The sequence below is a fragment of the Macaca thibetana genome, chromosome 5, assembly GCF_024542745.1.
Source record: "Macaca thibetana thibetana isolate TM-01 chromosome 5, ASM2454274v1, whole genome shotgun sequence".
Lineage (NCBI taxonomy): Eukaryota > Metazoa > Chordata > Mammalia > Primates > Cercopithecidae > Macaca > Macaca thibetana.
In genome coordinates this window covers 94,065,053-94,084,284 of record NC_065582.1, presented here as the reverse complement: position 1 = coordinate 94,084,284, position 19,232 = coordinate 94,065,053, and the positions used below count along the sequence as shown (strand labels likewise).

Genomic DNA, 19,232 nt, shown 5'->3' with positions numbered 1-19,232 from the left:
ATCAAAGAAGAATGCCGGATGCCAGTGGAGCGTGCCTGTAGTCCCAGCTACTTGGGAGGGTAAGGTGGGAGGATCGCTTGAGCCTGTGCCATTTTGCCATAAGCCAGACTTCCTGGGTCAGCATTGAGCAAAATTTCTAACAGGTTTCTGACTACTTCCTCTTACTTCTGGTTCATATGGTCAGAACTTGTTCTGTCACTTGGGATACTCTCCCTTAGGTACTGACCACCTTACTAAACAACCCTCAATCTGCCTTTCTGTTTTTATCTGAGTTACCCATTAGGTGGTTGTTTACATGAATTTTTGCTTTTTTCCTTCATCGTTTGGAGATGACTTTTTGCGGATTGAATCTTGTACCAGGATTTTCCATCTCTGTTTCTGCTTGGATAAATCTTATCCATACTTCACGGCTATGAATTTTTTTTTTTTTTTTTGAGACGGAGTTTTGCTCTGTCTCCAGGCTGGAGTGCAGTGGCGCGATCTTGGCTCACTGCAACTTCTGCCTCCTGAGTTCAAGCGATTCCCCAGCCTCAGCCTCCCAAGTAGCTGGGACTACAGGCGTGCACCACCATGCCCAGCTCATATTTTGTATTTCTTTAGTAGAGATGGGGTTTCACCATGTTGGCCAAGATGGTCTCGATCTCCTGACCTCGTGATCCGCCCACCTTGGCCTCCCAAAGTGCTGGGATTACAGGCATGAGCTGCCGTGCCCGGCCCGACCATGAATTCTTTCTTCTATCTTCCTGTGTGTTACACGTCTTAATTGCGTTTAAAAAAATTAATGTAAAAAACATGTAACATAAAATTTACTGTCTTAACCATTTTTAAGTGCAGTTCAGCTGTGTTAAGTATATTCACATTATTGTGCAACAGATTTCCAGAACTTTTTCATCTTGCAGACCTGAAACTCTAGATTAAGCCACAAGCCCCATTTTCTTTTCTTCAAGTCCCTGGTAGCCACCATTCTACCTTCTCTCTGTTTGTATGAGTTTGAGTACTTTAGATACCTCATGTAAGTGGAATCATAGAGTGTTTGTCTTGTAGTGACTGGCTTATTATACTTAGCATGATATCTTCAAGTTTCATCCTGTCACTTGTAGCATGTCACAGGATTTCCTTCTTAAGGTGAAATATTTTATGTATATATGTGTGTATATGTGTGTGTGTGTGTATATATGTGTGTGTATGTATATATATATACACATACCACATTTTGTTTTATCCATCCATCTTTCAGTGTACATTTGGGTTGTTTTCAGCTTTTGACTGTTGTGAATAATACTGCAATGAACATGGGTGTGCAAATATCTCTTTGAGATCCTGCTTTCAATTCTTTTGATTTATATACCCAACAGTGGAATTGCTGGATCATATAGTAATTCTATTTTTAGAATGAAAAGTGTTGCTGTAGTCTTATTTTTGACCTTAAAAATTTGACTACCAGCCGGGCGCGGTGGCTCACGCCTGTAATCCCAGCACTTTGGGAGGCCGAGGCGGGCGGGTCACAAGGTCAGGAGATCGAGACCACGGTGAAACCGGGTCTCTACTAAAAATACAAAAAATTAGCCGGGCGCGGTTGCGGGCGCTTGTAGTCCCAGCTACTTGGGAGGCTGAGGCAGGAGAATGGCGGGAACCCGGGAGGCGGAGCTTGCAGTGAGCCGAGATGGCGCCACTGCCCTCCAGCCAGGGGGACAGAGCGAGACTCCGTGTCAAAAAAAAAAAAAAAAATTTGACTACCACAGCCATACTGCTTTCAGTCTTCTCCTTTAAGTTTGTGTCTCTTTTGTTTATGTTTTGGAAAATATGGAAATGATGGAGCATATGTAAATATAGAAAAATATATTTTATATCTAATTAAAATCTAATTGTGATTTTATACATTTTAGTAGAAGAGGGTGTTGCTGATGTGAATACCAACAAAAGGCTATAGAAATCCGATTATCTTTTGGTTTCTATTTTTTAGTAAGTAAACTTGATTAGAAAAATGTTATAGATCAAATTCTAGTTTATGTATTTTCTCTTAATCTGTGGCTATTGGCGGGGTGCAGTGGCTCACGCCTGTCTGTAATCCCAGCATTTTGAGAGGCCGAGGCAGGTGGATCACTTGAGGTCAGGAGTTCAAACCAGCCTGACCAATGTGGTGAAACCCCATCTCTACTAAAAATATAAAAAATTAGCCGGGCGTGGCAGCAGGCATCTGTAGTTCCAGCTACTCTGGAGGCTGAGGCAGGAGAATGGTGTGAACACGGGAGGCGGAGCTTGCAGTGAGCCGAGATTGCGCCACTGCAGTCCAGTCTGGGAGACAGAGCAAGACACTATTAAAAAAAAAAAAAAAACAAAAAAACTGTGGCTAGCATTTAAGTATCAAAATCCTTGCACTAAGTAACATCCCAAAATTGTAAGTCTAGTAAGACTTAGTATTTGCTGCTTTTTGGAAAGATACCAGAGAAACATCATATGGTATCTGTAATTCTATTATATGGAATATTACATTTTCTCTTATTCATAAGCTAGGAGCTCAAACATTAGAACTTTGTTAAAAGTTTGTAAAAAGTTAGAACTTTGTTAAAAATTACACCAAAAGTTGGAACTTTGAGGTGTTCTTGATCTCTACTATAGTGCTATAATGAAAACCTGTAATACCATTTCAACAATTTGAACTGGTTCATAACAATCATGGAGAGATGTGCTTTATTTTTGGTATATCTTTTCTATTGATAATAACAAATGGGGCTGGGTGCGGTGGCTCACGCCTGTAATCCCAGCACTTTGGGAGGCCAAGGCAGGCGGATCATGAGGTCAGGAGATCGAGATCATCCTGGCTAACACGGTGAAACCCCATCTCTACTAAAAATACAAAAATTAGCCAGGCGTGGTGGCGGACACCTGTAGTTACAGCCACTTGGGAGGCTGAGGCAGGAGAATGGTGTGAACCCAAGAGGTGGAGCTTTCAGTGAGCCAAGATCAAGCCACTGTACTCTCCAGCATGGGCAACAGAGCGAGGCTCAGTCTCAAAAAAAAAAAAAAAAAAAAAGTGGAAGAACTGTACTTGCCCGCCCCGCCCCCTGCCCACAATTTCTTTATGTATTACCATGATTCTGCATTTGAACTGGTAAATAATAATAAACCTTTCTCAAGCCACAAATAGCAATTCAGTTTTTGTGTCTTTGTTGACAGGGTGGAGTTCAGCCTACTCTTTCTTAGATGTGAAAGGAAAGGAAGGTCGTTTCATGCCTTGTTGATAAAGGTAAGGTCATAGTAATTATTAAAGAGTTTGAGATGTTTGGTGGGTATCTACTGCTTTCTGACATTCTGACTTTGTGGTATGCTGAAGTTAACAGAAAGATAATACATTTTATAAGATGAATGGAATCTACACTTGTTCCTTTAGTTATCAGTAAAAACACATAAGATAAGGAAACTGGTGTAAATCAACATGACAAAGTGGATGTGGATTTGTTCTATAATGAGAAAGTAACTTGTGCTTTTCATTTGAAATGTTGGCCTACACACTTAGTCTGTTCCTCAAACATTTACATGGTTGGTAATAACCTTTTATCAACCATTGCTGATATCATCATGATAACATGTTTTAGGTTAATACAAACTAGATTACAAAATTATGCCATTTTAAAGCAAATCTATCCGTTACACTTTTCATGCTGATAGTTCTAGTTGGTGTCACTGATTTTAGAGGGCGAATGTGAAACAGGTGGTGTGGACTTCAGAGGCCCCACCTCTGACCCATATATATTAGTGAATGTTAACTTGGAGACTCTTTTCTAAGCATTTGCTCCTATTGTAGCTATTTTTATAGTGTGCTAAAATGTTCAAATGCTATTACGACTGCTTTAAATGAATTCAATTTGTTTTTCACAAGTCTATGAAAACTGTTCTGTTAATATTCCCATTTTATAGATGTTAAAACTGAAGCATTGGAAAATTAAGAAAATTACCCAGGATTATGTAGATAGTAAATGGTAGAGTTGGAATTACATTGAGACCTCCTGATCTTTACTTCAGTGCTATACTGAAAACCTGTAATACTATTTGAACAATTTGAACTGGCTCATAATAATGATGGGAAGATGTGCTTTACTTTTGATGTATCTTTTCTAATAACACATGAACAAATGCAGGATGAATACATGTTACACTTCTTGATGGGTTTGACTTTACGCCAGTGAACTCTATCAGAAATTTTTTATACTTGAAATCCTTATAAATCTACTCAGTAAAGTTTTCAGAAAGTTCCTTTTGCATATTTATAAAATGTTTCATTGCTTGCTTAAAAATGCCCATATTAAAAGATGGTAGCATAATTTTAATTAAGAAAGCAGAAATAATGTACTTTACAAGGATTAGTATTACTCCTTTGGGGGCTATAAGTACAATGTATATTTTTTCCCCTGGCTAGGTGTTATGAGGTTAAATTTTCAGCACATTAAGTTTCAGTTGGACCACATATTATGCCACTGTGCTTAAAAACTCACAATGATTCAAGTATTAGAATCATAGAATTTTCTTCATGGAGAGAGATGGTTGGGGAGTAAGCCAGAAATAATAGGTCTTGATTTGGGTTGCTGTCTCTTTCTAAAGGTTAGTATTCGAGGTGTGGGGCAGGGCATCAGGAACCTCCCATGGTACCAGGGTGAGGGGTTTGGAAAAGGTTTTATTCATTTTTGAGTCATGCTTCCAGTTGTCGATGGGATCAGAAATTAACCCCAGAGGAAAGGGGCCTTTTACCAGGAGTTGGGATGGGGTTAGAGAACCAGTCAGATGGATTGGCCTCAGGGTTGGCATTTCCTGTTAGTGAACTGAAGTAAGTCAGAAAGCAGAGAAAACCACTGCCTATGCACTAGGCTCTGCAAAGAGAGAGCGAGTGGGTGCCTATAGCCACCTTTCTCTAGAAATAAATTTTAGGATTAATTTAGATTAATCTAGTTCCTACATTCCCTACTCCTAGTATGAATTATAATGTCTATTTTTTGAAGATTTGCCAGAAGAGTGGGAATGGCTCAGCAGGTAAATTAAGGTTTTAAACTATAAGAAAGTGAGGCCAAGGAAAGTAGTAACTGAAATGCAAACATATTTTTCCAGAGATATCAACTATCAAATACATTGAGATACATTTTATATATGTCTAGAAGTATAATATTTATTAATAATAGAGTAATTAAAACAATATTTTTATTAGTGAAAATAATCTATGCTTATTAGACAGATTTGGTAGCAAAAGGTAAATTACACCAGTTCAGTATCAGCACTTTTATATTTCCTGTGTTTGTGTGCATGTGTGTGTGTATATGCATTTAAATTGGAATTGTATTGCCTGTATTGATGAATGGTCTTCTAAAAAACAATTTTAATGGCTCTACCATCTTGTATCATCTTATGTTTTATTATTTCAGGTTTTATTTCTAGGATATATTCCTGACAGTGGAATAACTAGATCAAGGGATGAGAACATTTTTAAAGGCTCTTTAAGCATATTGCAAAATTGCTTTCAGGAATGCTGTATGACTAATATTTGTTTCAGGAGCATAGAGGGGACTGGTTTCCATTGTTTTAATGTGCTGTTTTTTTATTCCTTCTAAGATTTGTTAAAAACCAAAATTGCAACAAATTTAGTTTAAATATATTAGGTTTTTATTAGCAATTCATGAATCGGTAACATTTCATCTAAACGTTTAGAAAAGGTGCTCCCATGAGCTGAGCAGAGGACATTATTTTTATAGGCCAGAAAGGGCTGAAGAAAGCAGAAACAGGAGATGAAAAGTGAATTGGTCATTTCAAAGTAACTTTCCTTATAGAATTAAAACAGAGAGGACTTTCTTGTTACACTGGCCCAGGTAAACTAGGCTCCTCCTCATTGGCTGCTGTGCGTCTCCTGTTTTATTTTTTTCTGAAAACAGGCCCATTTCAAAGTTCAGTTTGATTGTGTGACTCCTAGCCACATAATGACTGCATTCTGAGTGACTCTATTTTGGTCTTGTCTGGTATATTGGGCCTAGTGCAGAAGCTCAGTCCAAACCAGTGGCCTCCCATACATTTCAGAACAGGTTCTGCGTTTTTTGTGTTTTGTTTTTTTTAAACTTCATGCTTTTGCAAATTTGTTTTAGTTTATTACAGTTTTAGTTTATTACTAATTTGTTTAAAAAATTTTTTTTTAAATTATACTTTAAGTTCTAGGGTATATGTGCACAACGTGCAGGTTTGTTACATATGTATACATGTGCCATGTTGGTGTGCTGCACCCATTAACTCATCATTTACATTAGGTGTATCTCCTAATGCTATCCGTCCCGCATCTCCCCACCCCATGACAGGCCCCAGTGTGTGATATTCCCCATCCTATGTCCAAGTGTTCTCATTGTTAAATTCCCACCTAAGAGTGAGAACATGCGGTGTTTGGTTTTCTGTTCTTGCGATAGTTTGCTGAGAATGATGGTTTCCAGCTTCATCCATGCCCCTACAAAGGACATGAACTCATCCTTTTTTATGGCTGCATAGTATTCCATGCTGTGTATGTGCCACATTTTCTTAATCCAGTCTGTCTTTGATGGACATTTGGGTTGGTTCCAAGTCTTTGCTATTGTGAATAGTGCCGCAATAAACATACGTGTGCATGTGTCTTTATAGCAGCATGACTTATAATCCTTTGGGTATATCCCCAGTAATGGGATGGCTGGGTCAAATGGAATTTGTAGTTCTAGATCCTTAAGGAATCGCCACACTGTTTTCCACAGTGGTTAAACTAGTTTACAGTCCCATCAACAGTGTAAAAGTGTTCCTATTTTTCCGCATCCTCTCCAGCACCTGTTGTTTCCTGACTTTTTAATGATTGCCATTCTAACTGGTGTGAGATGGTATCTCATTGTGATTTTGATTTGCATTTCTCTGATGGCCAGTGATGGTGAGCATTTTTTCATGTGTCTGTTGGCTGCATAAATGTCTTCTTTTGAGAAATGTCTGTTCATATCCTTTGCCCACTTTTTGTATGAGTTCCTTATGTAATTAAGATGATCAACTCTTTGACTGTTATTTATATGAGATATTTCTACCATTTGTCCTCTATTTTAATGAATTTATTGAAGTATAGCAGTTTCACATTGTATATTCAGGTTTAATAGATTTTTTCGTACAATTTCTTCTCATTTCCAGATTTAGAAAACCAAAAATGACAATTTAAATAGCAAAAATAGATGAATTATGTGTTATGTTTCTGGATCTATTTTGTTACTCACTCTTCCTAACAATCTTAGGTAGTGATTGTAAATGAGGAAACTAAGGCAAGGCAAGATTAAGTAACCTTTGAAAGATAATCCAGCAAGTAAATGGTAGAGCTAGTATTTGAACTGGTCATATGGTTGTAAATCCTGTGCTCTTTACCAGTACCTCATACTTCCTGGTAGAATAGAACAGAACAAGGGACTTTTAAAATGTTTAAGGTATTAATGAAAATTGTCAAGGAAAACATTTGGATTTATTTGAGTGTTTAAATTTGATTCTTTGGGAGGTCAAGGCAGGAGGATTACTAGAGCCCACAAGTTTGAAACCAGCCTGGGCAACATGGCTAGACCTGGTCTCTGTAAAAAAAATTTTAAAAAATTAGCCAGATATGCTGGGATGTGCTTGTTGTCCCAGCTACTCCAGGAGGCTGAGGCAGGAGGATCACTTGAGCTCAGAGGTCGAGGCTATGGTGAACCATGTTGGCACCACTGTACTCCAGCTTGGGTGACAGAGCGAGACCCCGTCTAAAAAATAAATAAAAATAAAAATAAGTACATTTGATTCTTATTTTTCTAGTATCCAGTGAATTTGCTTTTTCTGTTGTTTGGTCCAGGAGATCTTTAAATTTTTTCCCCATTATTATAGAATTAGATGTAGAAAAATATTTTGTTTACTAACTATATCTCATGATATATTTGTATTATTAAATTGGTGTGCATATGGGCAAGACTGTACTATACAGTGAAAAATCATTTTTTAATACAAAGTTTGATACTTAAAAAAAAAACTCTGTACATTGAAACTACTGTGGTTATACCAACCATATGGATTGTTTGGAATTCCTAGACTGAATTTGAATATAATTAGTTATAGACTTGTTATTTGTGGTATTCATCCAGTATCTAAGAGAAGTGATTATCATAAAATATTTTTATGGGATATCTTATATAAAATGACAAAATAATACAAATTATTATTATTTTATTCATAATTTTTGACTTTTTAAAAAACATGCAACGTGCTGTTAAGTATATATGTGTGTTTCTCATTTACTAAAAAATAGAATTTTCCTATCAGGTTGGCCCTATAGCTGAAGCATTATGTATCTTTGATTGGTTCTCATTCAAGAATTGGCAGTTTAAGAGTACTGTACTTCTAACTTGTCTCCATAAATTCAAGGCAGAACAGCAAATATGCCCTAAAAACAATGCATTAAAATGATATATTTTTATTTTTACTTTTTAATTTTACTTATTTTGAGACAAGGTCTCTCTTTGATGCCTAGGCTGGAGTACGATGGCACGATCATAGCTCACTGCACCCTCAACCTCCTGGGCAGCAATCCTCCCACCTCAGCCTCCTGAGTAGCAGGACTACAAGCCCACACCACCACCTCTGGGTAATTTTGTTTTGTTTTTCTGTAGAGATGGGATCGCACGGTGTTGCCCAGGCTGGTCTCGAACTTCTCAGCTCAAGCAGTTCTCCTGCCTTGGCCACCTGTAGTGCTGGGATTACAGGCATGAATCACTGCTCCTGACCATTAAAATGATTTTTTTTTTTTTTTTTTGAGACAGAGTTTCACTTTGTCACCCAGGCTGGAGTGCGGTGGTCCGATCTTGGCTCACTGTAACTTTTGCCTCCCAGGTTCAAGCAATTCTCATGCCTCAGCCTCCCAAGTAGCTGAGATTACAGGCATGCCACCACGCTCAGCTAATTTTTATATTTTTAGCTAATATTTATATTTTATAATTTTATATAAAATTTATAAATTAATTTTTATAATTTTATATTTTTAGTAGAGGCGGGGTTTTACCATTTTAGCCAGGCTGGTCTTGAACTTCTGATCTCAAGTGATTGGCCCTCCTTGGCCTCCCAAAGTGCTGAGATTATAGGCCTGAGCCACTGGGTCCAGCCCTAAAATATTTTAATTAGCTTTTAAAGTCAGAAAATTCTTGTGTGTGGAAAAGATGCAACATCATAATTCTTAAATTTTGCCTTGCATAATATTGCCATTTTTTATTGTGGCCAAATGTGTGTACCATAAAATGGACAATTTTAGCCATTTTCAAGTGTGTAGTTCTGTGGCATTCAGTATGTTTACATTCTTGTACCATTACCATCATCTATCTCCAGAACATTTTCATCTTCTGCAACTGAAACTATACCTTCTAACTCCGTTTTCCAGTCCTGTCAGTCCCTGGAAACCCCCATTCTGCTTACTGTCTCTGTGAATTTGGCTGTAACATTACTATTGTTAAAAGATATAGGGTCTCTCCCCCACAAACACATGCTTTCTTGTTTTGGTTTGGATGTTTCCTCATGAATAGATTCAGGTCATGCGTTTGGCAAGTTACTGCATAGGTGATCTTCAGCACAAGAATTTGGCAATGAGAGGAGCTGGGTTCAAGTTCTAGGCTGGGTCAAGTGTAATATTTCAACTTTTTTTTTTTTTGAGATAGAGGTGCACTCTGTCACCCAGACTGGATTGTAGTGGTGTGATCTCAGCTCACTGCAACCTCTGCCTCCCAGGTTCAAGCGATTCTTCTGCCTCAGCCTCCTGAGTAGGTGGGAGTACAGGTGTGCACCACCACACCCAACTAATTTTTGTATTTTTAGTAGAGATGGGGTTTCACCATATTGGCCAGGCTGGTCTCGAACTCCTGACCTTGGTGATTCTCCCATCTTGGTCTCTCAAAGTGCTGGGATTACAGGCATGAGTCACTGCACCTGGCCTAATATTTCAACGTTTCTAGGCCTTTTTTATTCAGCCATAAAATAAGGCTGTTGGTCTCACCTCATCTGATGGCTAAGGTGCTTTTTAGCTCTAAAAATAATCTTTGTTAAATAGGCTGAGATATCCTATAGTGGTTTATAAGTGAAAGGAAAGACTTGGGGATAAGACAGTGTCTCAACCCTGGCTATGCAGCTGACTAAATTAGTGAGACTTTGGAAAATATCCGATTCTTATCTCTAAAAGATTGTGATTCTGGATTTCAAACTCAAGAAAGCGTGGAAAGCTGTGTAGGGAATCTAATGGACAGCCAGTTTGGAAATACTGGCCTGAAAAAGGTTCCTGTGCCACTGTCCGCCTCACTCTTTTTTTTTTTTTTTTTCCCATGGAAGGATTGAGGAGGATGACATCTTTCCATAGATTTTTTTTATTAAAAAAAAGTATTTCCCCTTCCATAGAGGAATATTTTCTTCATAACATGCAGAGGGAACATGATAGTCTTTTGTGTAGTTTTCTATTCTAGGATGCAAGAACAATTCTTTCACTAAATTTATTCTATGTTTTCATATGGGAACAAGTATAGCTTTGCCTTATCTTGGAAACAAGGAACTTACTCTCTTCATCAAAGTTTAGCTTGAGAGTGGGGAACAGGAGTAGAAATAACATAAATATTTAGCTGAGAATTGTGATTTTGCCTTTCACTTCTGGTGGTGGTGGTTGGTACAGCTGCCTTTTACTGTGCTAAGCACTCAGCATACGTTGTTTCATCTTATCTTGCCAATAACTCTTTAAAGCAGAGGAAATTTTTATAATCCTCTTTTTGCAGATGAAGAAAATCAGAATCAGAGACTTTAGTTACCTGATAGAGGTTAACCCAGCTAGAATTGGTAGGGTGGAGATTTGAATTTAGGTCAGTCTGACTTACAGTACTTTTGAAAGATAGAGTGTTTGTGATTTTCATAGGAAGGGTCTTCAGATCTCCTTCTGGACCATGGGATAGAAGTAGAATAAATTGGTTTTTATAAAGTTTGTTTATCAGTTATCATGATTTCAAATTTAAGAATTCATAGTTTACAACATTATCATTGCTCTGATTTGGTTGGCAGTGCAAACTGAATCACCTTCAGAATGCCTGCAGGTAGGATCAGAACGAGTCGCAGGCTGAATTATCAAAAAGAGTGGCCTTTTCTTGTGTGTGTGTGTGTGTGTGTGTGTGTGTGTGTGTGTTTCCTTCCCTGAATTCCCTTGTGTTTTTAGGCTGCACCCAATTCTCAGTGCAAGGTTCTTTCTACTCATCTGCCTTTCCAGGCATCATCCCAGAGAGCCTTGAAAATAGACTTTGAAAAGTAACTGAGCTCACCTTCCTTCTTCCACTGATGAAAGAACTGTATCAGCTGGATTCTAGTCCAGAGCTGTTTGTTTTATAAAGTGATGTGCATCTGAGAGAGAGAGTGTCTGTGAACTCTCTGAAACTACTTGCTAAATTTCTGTGTGTATACATTTTCTGGCCCATAACTTTATCGGAGTCTTAAAGGAGTCTCTGTTCAAACAAGACAAAACAGAGTTTTTGCATCCTATCATGTTAACATTATAAATGGCCTTATCTTATATTATCTCTCTACTACTAATCAGAAATTACTGTGATAGCTTATTCTCCAAGGATCTCATATTTATTACTCATCCACATGCTCATTTCTTTGTTGTTTATACCCTTTCTCTATTTTACAAAATATTTGAGATTGTTCATGTAAAATAATCAAGCAGCTCATTAATAACTTGTTTTTTATCCAAAGAGAATATATTTTATAATTTAGTATATGTATTAAGGAATATATTATATATGTATTAAGGAATGTATTCTGTAATGTGCTAATAATTATTTAGTGTGCTAATAATTTATTAATGTGCTAATAATTATTTAATCCCTTTGAAGTATTAAAGATATGTCAATAAATTGGATCAATTTGCAATTAAGCTATTGTTGGACTAAGGGTAAAGCAAATGGTTTTCAATCATCCTTTGAGGAACATGTGATTTTTTTGAGTCATGTCTCTGTTCTTCATTAAGCTCAAAGTTTCATGAGTAGATGGACTATCGATTCCCTTGAACCTACCAGAGTATTTGGCACTTAGTAATTGTGTTGAATACCCATTTAACAGTATACTCAGTTCCACCCCTAACTAGCCCTCAAATTTTGTCAACTCTTGTGCTTTATTTATTTTTTTTTTTGAGATGGAGTCTTGCTCTGTTGCCCAGGCTGGAGTGCAGTAGTGCGATCTCGGCTCACTGCAAGCTCCGGCCCCTGGGTTCACGCCATTCTCCTGCCTCAGCCTCCTGAGTAGATGGGACTACAAGTGCCTGCCACCACGCTCAGCTAATTTTTTTTTTTGTATTTTTAGTAGAGACGGGGTTTCACCACGTTAACCAGGATGGTCTCGATCTCCTGACCTCGTGAGCCACCCGTCTTGGCCTCCCAAAGTGCTGGGATTACAGGTGTGAGCCACCATGCCTGGCCCACTCTTGTGCATTTTCACTGTCAATACCTTGATCCTAGGGCACTATCATCTTTTGGTTTAAACTGTTGTATAACTTACAACCTGCTAAAAGAATATTTTTCTGACTCTAATCTGCTTCATGCCAATCTAATAATGTTCCCCCTTGAAGTCAGGGTGGTCTTCCAAGATTTCAAAAGTAATGATCTAACTTCCTCAGTTGAAAGCCTTTAATAGATTTTCAGTGCCCTTTGGAGAAAATGTCTTAACTAACTGCCTACTATTCCAGTTTCATATAAAAAAACTGACGTTGGCTGGGCACAGCGGCTCATGCCTGTAATCCCAGCACTTTGGGAGGCCGCGGTGGGTGGATCACTTGAGGTAAGGAGTTTGAGACCAGCCTCGCCAATATGGTGAAATCCCATCTGTCCTTAAAAATACAAAAATTAGCCAGGTGTGGTTGCAGGCTCCTGTGATCCCAGCTGCTCGGGAGGCTGAGGTAGGAGAATCACTTGAACCCAGGAGGCTGAGGTTCCAGTGAACCAAAATGGCGCCATTGCACTCCAGCCTGGGAGAGAGTGAGACTCTGTCTCAAACAAACAAACAAACAAACAAAAAAACTGACCTCAAGTCAGTTAAATGGAGGATACCTTCAAATTGGGTAAGAGTTTTGACCACCCTAGAGAGGTTCTAGAGTTTCTCATAACCTTATATAGGTTTTAATAAAATTTTCAGACATGACTAAGATGGCATCTTATGAAATATCAACTGCAAACATACATTTTATGCTTACAGATTATGGCTGAGTAAATGCAACAATGCCCCCAAGCTCCATGTATCTAACACTCTTTGCAGTAAGACTTTGTAGTTGTTCCTATTAAGAAGTGAAATCTGTTTTCCCAGCTCTTGAATGTGGGTGGCCTTGGGATTTGCTTTAGCCAATAGAGTACAGTAGAAGTAATGGTGTGCCAATTCCCAGCCTGGGCCTTAAGAGCTCTTGCTTGCTTCTGTTCCCTTTGGAACTCTGCCACTGCTGTGAGCACAGGAACAGGCTCACTTGGTGGAAGGGGAGCAGCTAAGTGGAGCAAAGCCAAGTCCTTCTACTTGAGTCTGGCCCTCTCAGACCAGTCATCAGCCAGCTGACCAAAAATATGTAAGACAGAACAGCCAAGATCAGCAGAGCCACCTACCCAACCTGTACCTGACCACACATGCTTGAGGGAACCCAGCTGAGACCTGAAGGCCCTCCCATCTTGACCCATAGATTCATGAGCAGTTAATGTTTGGAGCCACTCCATTTTAGGGTAGCTTATTTTTGCAGCAGAAGTAAACAGATAAACAGATATTAGTGCCTTTTCCATTTAGTCACTGAGAAGATGACTAAGTCAAAAGGAGCGAGTTGAAAATGTTGCTGCTTTATTTAGCACATCATTATTTTGCGGTTTAGAAAGATTTGACAGATGAATTTGCCTGTTTCTAAGAATTTGCATAGAATGGTAGAGTTTGGACATTTTTCTATTCTGATTTGTTTTAAAAACCATAATAAAATAATACAAAATATCTTGTTTTCTAACTGCAGCCATTGGTGCTAACATATTTATCACCAGGGAAGAAACTTTATTTTTCAAACTACAGGGAAGAAAAGACATCTTGCCAAAATGCCTGACCACTTTGTGGTTTTTGAAGGAAATGTTAAGTTTATATAGAAGAAGAACATGACTTCCATTTCTGGCATTATGGCAGAACAAATATTTTGAAAAAAATCATCTAGGATTTAAAAATATGTCTAATCTAAAGAGCTCAATCTAATTATTTGACATAATTGTAAAATATATTGCTGACCTGGAAAGATACTAACCTAAATCTTCAGAAGGAAGAAATAAGAAAACATAAATCCAGAAAAATACTGGATCTGACCGAGCCCTGGTCACACAATCCTGGAAATGTGGCATTCACAGTGAAAGGATGTACTTGGAACAAAACTTTCCTTTCAGAAGGAAGCTTAGTAAATGTGGAAAAAATGAAGAACACAAAGTAAGATGATAGGAATAAATTCAAGTATATCTTTAATTACAATAAATGTAAAGGCACTGCACTTTTTAGTTCCAAGACAAAGATTGTCACACTACATTTCCAAAAATCCAGGTATATGCTGTTTGTAAGTGCTATGCCTAAGTTATAAATTTAAAAATGGTTAAAAATAACAAGTGAAAAGTAATGTATCAGCCAAGTAATAATCAAAAGTAAGCTTAGATAGATATAGTAAGAAATAACACTTTAAGAATGAAAAGCATTACTACAGATAAAAAAGATTACAACAATTTGATAAAAGGTTAAAATATTCTGAAAGATACAATTTCTAATTTATATCTGAAGTCTGGTTTAAATTTTTTTATAAAGCTAGGATTAACTGAATTATAAGGAGAAGTTAACAAATTTTCAGTAGGAGATCTGAACTCAGTGTTCTCTGTTACTGATTGACCAAGCAGGTCCTAAATCTATAAGCATATTGGAAAGTTGAGCTATACAAATGCTGCACTTGATACAATGGTTTTATGTTGTATATTATGCTACAAAATTGTTGAATACACATCCTTTTAAAAGTCATGGGACATGTTTTATAAAATGATCACCTACCTTCCAGATAACTGAAGACAGAGTAGAGTTGGTAGTACAGTAACCTCTTCAAATCTCCTCCCCAGTGGATGTGAAATTAATTTACCACTAACAAATTTCTATGCAAAAATATACACTCAACATCACTTGAAGACAGAGAATGCCATGACTGCAAAATAACTGTAAGTTCTACAGTCCTTCGTACTCCTGCCCCTTCCCTGTCGTGCTGCAGTGCTTTGTAGTATACACACACAGACTGGGAATCACTTGGGGAGGAAGAAGAGGGACACTGGCAAGCGAGCTTAAGGAACAGTTGGAGAGACCGCTGTATAGGTCAGATATACTTCAAATCTGGAAATACTGAAAAACTGGGAAGATGGGATGAAGATTGTGGGAAAAGGTTTCAAAGTATGAACTATTTAAAGGGTCAAATTAACAATTTTATGGGACAGTCCTCCAATTGCATTACTTTTCAGGGAGGGGGAAAAAAGGTAAAAAGGAATGAAGAGCGATTCTTTGGCAACGGGTGGGAAAGGAGAAAAGAAGGAAAAGGGTTAAATTAGGGTTCTGTAAAACAAAGGAGAACCACAGACTTGGAGGACTCATAACCCTTCTCCCCGTCTACTAAAACAAATACACGTATAAAAGAAATAGTCTTGCTGACACCTGGAATTTGCCAGATTGACAAAAAAAGGTGCCTTTAAACTAGGAATTTTGTAAAATATCCTTACATCACAAAACAAACAAAAGGAAAATGACAATTCATACAAATCTATTGAAAAAGATCAGATAGTGAATTTTCATACAAATCAACGGAGGGAAATACCACTTTCATCACCCCCCCCCCCAAAAAAAAGAAAAAAAAGAAAAAACAAGCAGAAAGCAGAGGAAAACTATGTCTACATTCTAAACAATTACTATATACTCAAACATTTAGGTATAAGAAAAATACCTTTACTCAGAAATTTAAGAATTAAAAACAAATAGAAAAGATGGAGAGATGAAAAAATAGTGTATTGAACTTGGTAAATAAATACAAGAAAATGACAAAATTATCTCACAAGTGAAGATAAATTACAGATCTCCCAGGAGAGAATAGATTCAAATGAAAATTAATAAGAGGCATCAAAGAAAAACAGGAAAAAGACCAAGAGGATACAAATGACACAAAGAAGCTAAATGGGTCATGAGAAAGTGGTGGAAATGGAAGGCAGGCAATTAGTATTGTATTACTTGACTCTCTGAAGAAGAAAACAATAATTCGCAAAACCGATACTTAAAACTATAATCCAAGACAATTTTTCAGAAATAGAAAAAAATCGGGATCCCTGTACATTGAAAGAGCTTACATGGGCAAATTAACCCCAAACAGTAAACTTGGAGATTTAGCCTGTTTCAACAATGATCATAAAATTCTAAAGGCTAACAGGCAAAAAGAGTGTGTCATCTACCAAAGGAAAATAATTAGACTAGCATTAGATATTCAAAACCAATATTCAATGCAAGGAAACAATGGAACAGTTTTGTTATTGGTGTTATTTTTTATTTTACTCAGTGAAAGAGTCAATCAAGAATATTATATTCAAACTATTTTTCAATTTTCAAGGCTTTAGAAAAGTAGTTTTCAACATGTAAAAGTTTATGTAATTTTCTATCAGTTCTTCCTGAGGAATCTATTAGAGCATGAGCTGTATCCATCCAAATCGTGACTAGGAAAACATCAGTAAAAGGACTGATGGTGAGTATTTAAAAATAAATAAATATGCGTATAAGACTAAAACAAAAGTAGAGATGAGATATGCCAATTTAAAAAATCAGAGAAGCGGGGAAAAGAAATGAAAATAGGAAAAGATCTTTGTTGTGTAGGCAATATTCTACTGTAGGCAGATGTTAAAGGACCATATGATTTTTCATAATAGCATGAATAATAATAATGATAATGATACAGAGCACTTACTATGCACCAGGCACTGTTCTAAACACCTTTTAAACAATATTTAATTTTTTCACAATTATAAGAGGTGGTTGCTAATATTGATCATTTTACAGATAAGGAAACTAAAGCAGAGAGAGATTAAATAGTACCTTGGTCCAAAGCTGGTAAGTGATGAAGCTGGGATTGAGGCAGAGGAAGGTCGACTGTAAATTTTTGCTTGCACCCATAAACTAAGTGACCCAGTAACCTGACTTTTCTAGGCTAGTCCCAATTTCAGATATTTTGTTGTATGATTATTTACATGGTAGGAAATTACTTTATCTTATTTTATTGTTAGAAATGCTATTAATGATATATTTCTAATATATCATGATATATCATATGATATATCTCCAAGGAAATCATATCTCTAAGGCAACCATTGTTTCTTACACTGGAAAAGCAAGGCACTATAAAACATTCTAAAATTTGTAGTACATAATATAAAATTTCAATAGTTTTCATAAATGAAATATAGGTTTTAAGAGTCTTATTTTTTCTTATTTTAAATATATATTGGAGCCTCAGAGAATCAGAGAGAAATTTGTAATAAAGAGGACTAGGATATCAGTACCAGGAGCCTCTTGTGGGGGATCCAAGAGAGGCCTCCTAATTACTTTTTATTGTAAATTTTTCAATGGTGATGTTTCAAATGTGTTATCCAAAAGGGAACTTAATGGAGTTTTAATAGTGATATTTTATTTTTGGTTTTCCTATATTTTTATTGTAATTTACCTGTGATTAACATTTTTCTAGTAATAATACTGTAATATAAAATATTTAGAATTAATCTTATATGATAGGCATTTTCTGAGGCAAACATTTCTAGGCCCTGCGTTAATTCTGTAGTATCTCTCTTTTTCAGATAAAGAAATGGATGCTCAAATTGGCAAAGTGAAAACAAATTAAGATTGAAATTGAGGTTTGTACAACTCCAGAGCTCATGCATATTCCATGTGTACAGATGTAGTTTTAATTCTTTCACAAAAGGTGTTTATCAAAAACAAATAAAAAGTGTTGTGCTTTGTTTTGATATGAGCGGAAGGGCTCATTAGTTCTGTGCCTCCTTCCTTTTTTCATTGCTCCTGGTGTCCTGCAGAGAACTTTCCCATGCAGAATAGCCATAATGTACCACAGCCTTCATGTTCCAAAAAGGGAAACCTGAGAAGGAGCCACAGTCTTCCTGCAGGCAACAGATGGTTACTGTTTAAATGAGGGTAAACTCTGGATCTCATCTGTGAAGTGACTCTAGGTTTTTGGGTGGGTGGTTTGGGGAGTTAGGTCAAAGGAACAAGCTAGTAACAAGATTTAGGGGGAGGAGGAAGAAGAAGTAAACAAACCAAATTTGTCTGTAGCTTTTTTTGCCCTTATATACTCTTTAATCATAGTCACATGGCAGGTTGTATTTTTCTGACCCCTCCTCTACCCCAAATAGAGGGAGAGGAATGAAGGGAGGGCATGGCAGGCTGTTGAAATTTGTAGTGTGTTGGCATCTAGCAAGTGCGTTTTGCTGTGGGGTAAGTCCTGTGGCTTGTTTTCTGTCTTCGTGAATAGAGCCTTTCCAACTTTGCCAAGCCTACAGTTAATGTGGTCAAGGGATTTATTATGAAATGTACTAAATCTTGGCATGGAGCTAATTGCATATAACAAGAAGCCTGCTAGAGGCTTGGACCTGAGAAGTGACACATGCAAAAAGCATTCTCTTTCTGATGCTGCTGAAAGAGGTTTTGTGTAGGGGAATGTCTGCATGTCTGCACTTATTGCTAATGAGGTAACCCCCTCTCCCCTAAAGCTTATTTCTGACTTACTTGTTAAATAAATGTAAAATTCTCTCTGTCTTTCCTTCTTCCCACTTTTATGAACAATTGGCAATTGAAGAATTGATATTTATTTACTAACTCCACTTCTAAACCTCTTACTATATTATAAAAATACATTTGTGGCAGTAAATTACATGAGTGTAATTGTGATCTAGAATAATTCTAATGTAAAAGTATGAAAGTCAATCAGAGAAATTGTATTAGTTATCTTGCGCTGCCGTAACAAAATACTTTAGAGTGGATGGCTTAAACAACAGAAGTTTATTTTTTCACAGTTCTAGAAGCTGAACGTTTAAAATCAGGATGCCAACATGGTTGGATTCTGATGAGGGCTCTCTTTTCTAGCTTGCAGACTGCCACCCTCT

At 37.1% G+C, this 19,232-nt stretch overlaps 1 protein-coding gene across 7 annotated transcripts in view; it reads left to right on the top strand.

Moving 5' to 3' along the window:
• The window catches only part of BMPR1B (bone morphogenetic protein receptor type 1B), a 396,435-nt gene that overhangs the window by 107,196 nt on the left and 270,007 nt on the right, over positions 1-19,232 (top strand). For 6 of the 7 annotated variants that reach the window (XM_050791851.1, XM_050791848.1, XM_050791849.1 and 3 more), the window contains one exon: positions 3,178-3,247. The exons of the other annotated variant lie outside the window; for it this stretch is intronic. The gene's annotated coding sequence lies outside the window, so the exon portion shown is untranslated. The remainder of the gene's footprint in view (positions 1-3,177; positions 3,248-19,232) is intronic. 7 annotated transcript variants of the gene reach the window in all.